This window comes from Schistocerca cancellata, unplaced genomic scaffold (assembly GCF_023864275.1).
Source record: "Schistocerca cancellata isolate TAMUIC-IGC-003103 unplaced genomic scaffold, iqSchCanc2.1 HiC_scaffold_247, whole genome shotgun sequence".
Classification (NCBI taxonomy): Eukaryota; Metazoa; Arthropoda; class Insecta; order Orthoptera; family Acrididae; genus Schistocerca; species Schistocerca cancellata.
In genome coordinates this window covers 27,501-32,500 of record NW_026046269.1, presented here as the reverse complement: position 1 = coordinate 32,500, position 5,000 = coordinate 27,501, and positions in this window count along the sequence as shown.

Genomic DNA, 5,000 nt, shown 5'->3' with positions numbered 1-5,000 from the left:
GGCCCAGAAACGACACCTCCATCTACAGGAATCCAACGGAACTACACCAACCATACTGCCAAACCACAGCATCGCCATCTATGACAATGTGACGAAACCACATGCAATAGCCCCATCTACGCGAATCGGACGACACTACGTCCACCATGTCGCGCGCAACACGAAAACTAAATACCGCCATCTGCAAGTCTCCCGAAACATGACCTGCTGCACCGACGATACCGCCATCTATGAGGACGCCACCCCGACTACGACATCGCTAGGTCCCACAGTACCCATTTTCCGACGCCACCCACAAAGCCTGCATAATCTGTCCACCACAGGAACCCGAACGCCAGTGCCTGCGTCGCACGAAGTAGTCAACCGACAATCACTCCACCCGCACCCGCACGTGCCCCACCCCAACCGCCGAAATCGCAACTCCAGCGGATGAACGGCGGACTCTTCCCGCACTCGTACGTTGCAATCCACCCCTATATCTTGCGTTTCACGAAGAGTTATATCCAATATGCCAAATTCCCGCTGTCCCTATACATGCTGTAAGTCTGTGCACACAATATGAACCACACATCAGCGAGACACTCTATCACACATTACTCTCTGCCTGTAACAGACACAGATACAATATGTAAGCACCAGCATGGACCAACGTCCGGTGCATCCTCTCCGCCACAGTACACCATCCACACTATGATAACCACACCAGGGGGTCCAATTCTAAAATAGAATATCCCACCCGTCCGACATCCACAATTGCTCAGATAAGCCACCAACACCCACACATGTCCTACACAGGGGTGCACCCAACACCACCACACTGCCTCCTGTTACGGCACAGAAACAATGGCAGGAATGAATCACACAGGTCTGCCGCTCCTTGCCGCAACCACAGACGCGGCGCGCCTCCAGTCACGAGCGAAAAGCGCATCCTGACGAGACATAACTGCTGTGACATACTGAAGCTGCCTCAGACATTCACTTACAATGATCACTACCAACGACCTCGGCCCCCCCCCCCCCCAACACACTCTCTTACCACGTTGTGTACTGTAATCCAACCCATTTCGCACCTTAACCTAACCCATTTTGCACCTTAACTTAACCAAATCGTAACGCAATTTGTACGCAATGTAACGCAATGTGTACCGCAATGTAACGCAATGTGTACCGCAATGTAACGCAATGTGTACCGCAATGTACCGCAATGTGTACCGCAATGTACCGCAATGTGTACCGCATGTGTAACGCAATGTGTAACGCAATGTGTAACGCAATGTGTAACGCAATGTGTACCGCAATGTGTACCGCAATGTGTACCGCAATGTGTAACGCAATGTGTACCGCAATGTGTAACGCAATGTGTACCGCAATGTGTAACGCAATGTGTAACGCAATGTGTACCGCAATGTAACGCAATTTGTACCGCAATGTAACGCAATTTGTACCGCAATGTAACGCAATTTGTACCGCAATGTAACGCAATTTGTACCGCAATGTAACGCAATTTGTACCGCAATGTAACGCAATTTGTACCGCAATGTAACGCAATTTCTACCTTAACCTAACCCACGTTGTGCTTAACCTAACCCACGTTGTGCCTTAACCTAACCCACGTTGTGCCTTAACCTAACCCACGTTGTGCCTTAACCTAACCCACGTTGTGCCTTAACCTAACCCACGTTGTGCCTTAACCTAACCCACGTTGTGCCTTAACCTAACCCACGTTGTGCCTTAACCTAACCCACGTTGTGCCTTAACCTAACCCACGTTGTGCCTTAACCTAACCCACGTTGTGCTTAACCTAACCCACGTTGTGCCTTAACCTAACCCACGTTGTGCCTTAACCTAACCCACGTTGTGCCTTAACCTAACCCACGTTGTGCCTTAACCTAACCCACGTTGTGCCTTAACCTAACCCAAGTTGTGCCTTAACCTAACCCAAGTTGTGCCTTAACCTAACCCAAGTTGTGCCTTAACCTAACCCAAGTTGTGCCTTAACCTAACCCAAGTTGTGCCTTAACCTAACCCAAGTTGTGCCTTAACCTAACCCAAGTTGTGCCTTAACCTAACCCAAGTTGTGCTTAACCTAACCCAAGTTGTGCCTTAACCTAACCCACGTTGTGCCTTAACCTAACCCAAGTTGTGCCTTAACCTAACCCACGTTGTGCCTTAACCTAACCCACGTTGTGCCTTAACCTAACCCACGTTGTGCCTTAACCTAACCCACGTTGTGCCTTAACCTAACCCACGTTGTGCCTTAACCTAACCCACGTTGTGCCTTAACCTAACCCACGTTGTGCCTTAACCTAACCCACGTTGTGCCTTAACCTAACCCACGTTGTGCCTTAACCTAACCCACGTTGTGCCTTAACCTAACCCACGTTGTGCCTTAACCTAACCCACGTTGTGCCTTAACCTAACCCACGTTGTGCCTTAACCTAACCCACGTTGTGCCTTAACCTAACCCACGTTGTGCCTTAACCTAACCCACGTTGTGCCTTAACCTAACCCACGTTGTGCCTTAACCTAACCCCACGTTGTGCCTTAACCTAACCCACGTTGTGCCTTAACCTAACCCACGTTGTGCCTTAACCTAACCAAGTTGTGCCTTAACCTAACCCACGTTGTGCCTTAACCTAACCCAAGTTGTGCCTTAACCTAACCCAAGTTGTGCCTTAACCTAACCCAAGTTGTGCCTTAACCTAACCCAAGTTGTGCCTTAACCTAACCCAAGTTGTGCCTTAACCTAACCCAAGTTGTGCCCTTAACCTAACCCAAGTTGTGCCTTAACTAACCCTAACCTAACCCAAGTTGTGCCTTAACCTAACCCAAGTTGTGCCTTAACCTAACCCAAGTTGTGCCTTAACCTAACCCACGTTGTGCCTTAACCTAACCCACGTTGTGCCTTAACCTAACCCACGTTGTGCCTTAACCTAACCCACGTTGTGCCTTAACCTAACCCACGTTGTGCCTTAACCTAACCCACGTTGTGCCTTAACCTAACCCACGTTGTGCCTTAACCTAACCCACGTTGTGCCTTAACCTAACCCACGTTGTGCCTTAACCTAACCCACGTTGTGCCTTAACCTAACCCACGTTGTGCCTTAACCTAACCCACGTTGTGCCTTAACCTAACCCACGTTGTGCCTTAACCTAACCCACGTTGTGCCTTAACCTAACCCACGTTGTGCCTTAACCTAACCCAAGTTGTGCCTTAACCTAACCCACGTTGTGCCTTAACCTAACCCAAGTTGTGCCTTAACCTGCTCTGTAATTGGCATATGACACGTTACATTAATCCAGTGTTGTCTAACCACAACCCTCTGAATATAGTTCGCTACTCGCACCGCCCACCCTCTTGTGTATCGTTTCATGTTCAACACTTCGCAAGTGTTGCTTACTTTTTACATGCTCCCGCTGTACACTGTAATGTGGACGACTGCAGGATGTACATCGCCCCCACCCTCCCCCCTGCCTTCGCACGCTGGTCGTTCAGGTGCTTGCGTGTTCAATGCCCTTCGCAGCTGTTCACTGGCATTCGCATGTCGAAGCGCTCAGTCTACGTCGTGGTACGGCCTGTGTCCACTGTCCGCTGATGTCGTAAGCTTAACCCTCACATTGTACTGCACATAGGTCCGTATGTACTGCATGATACGCTGTGGCACATGTGTGACCGTACAACGACTGCGCCCAACAACAGCGAACCATACGGTCCAAATGTTGTGCACTCAGCCACGTGCCGTCTCCCCATAACAGCTACATTGCAGTGTGGTACGCCATAGAGACGTGTGGGATTAACGGACGCCCTGGATGGCGATCAGCATGAGCCGTCTGTTGATGTAGTGGCGCGTGTATTCAAACGTAGTCGTCTCTTCTCACACAGTGTGATAGCATGGTGCACCGCGTTCCACATCTGCGACATGGTACAGATGCTGGTTGACAGTCGGTCTCGTAATGGACATCGCATACGTAGGGGGCCACCTCCCACGTGTTCTCTAGTCGTGCACATTTTGTTGCGTGTATGTGGGCAGACGTAGTGTGTCGTGACACCTAACAGACAGGTATGCAATAATCGTTGCATTTGCAAACTGGGATGGACGTCTACGTTTGCTGGTGACGTTACGCAAATGAACAACTGGTAAACCCATTGTGGTGCGGTTGTTGTTGCTGGAGGTAAATCAGTAAGGGCAAATCTGTGTGTGAAGCGATACGCGGCGGTGGCTGGGTGGGACCGTCCCCGGCCGGTGAGGGGGGGCCGCCCGGCGTGCTGGCCGCGCGGTGCGTGGGCGCACGCGCTACAGCCGGCTGGTGGGGGCGCCCAGTGGCAGGCGCGCCGGCCGACGGACGCGGCAGGCGGCGCAGCTGCGCGCCGGGGCACCCTGCGCGCGGCGCCGGGCGGCCAAAGTGGGTCCTCGCGGGCCCGGTGCGAAGCGCGGTGGACATCTGCAGTGTGCTGGTCCGACTGAGGACTGTGTGCGTTGAGGATGCGCCGCCGCCCGGCACTCGGCGCCGCGACGCCGTCTGCTGCTCGGTCGCCCCAGCGGTTCTCGCTGGTGGTTTGTATCGCAGTTGTGCAGACGTGTTGGCACGTGCGCTGTGCTGGGAGAGTTCGCTTCGGCACCCACGTGGGGCCTTTGCCCTTCTGTGGCGCTGGCGTTGGAGCTGCCGGTCACCGTAGGTGGCGCGTGTTGTCTCCCGCCGGCAATGCCACGACAGCACGCTCCCGGGCCTCTGTCGGCAGCGGCAAGCTCAGTTGGGAGCACGGGTGGTCGCACCTAAAGCGTCTACTCGCCTAACTCCGGGCGATTGCGCCTCTCTCGAACCCGACCAAGTACTTAGGACGGCGCTGCGCGCCGCCGGGACCTGAGAGGGTTTCGAGGTGTATTGTGCAGGGGAGCTCAGCCTCCTCCTGTTTGCAGAATAATTGAGCGGACGCTTGCGTGTTCGCGCGGGCCCCTGGGACACACTCCCGGGCGGCCGGCTGCTCAGCTCTAGTTGAC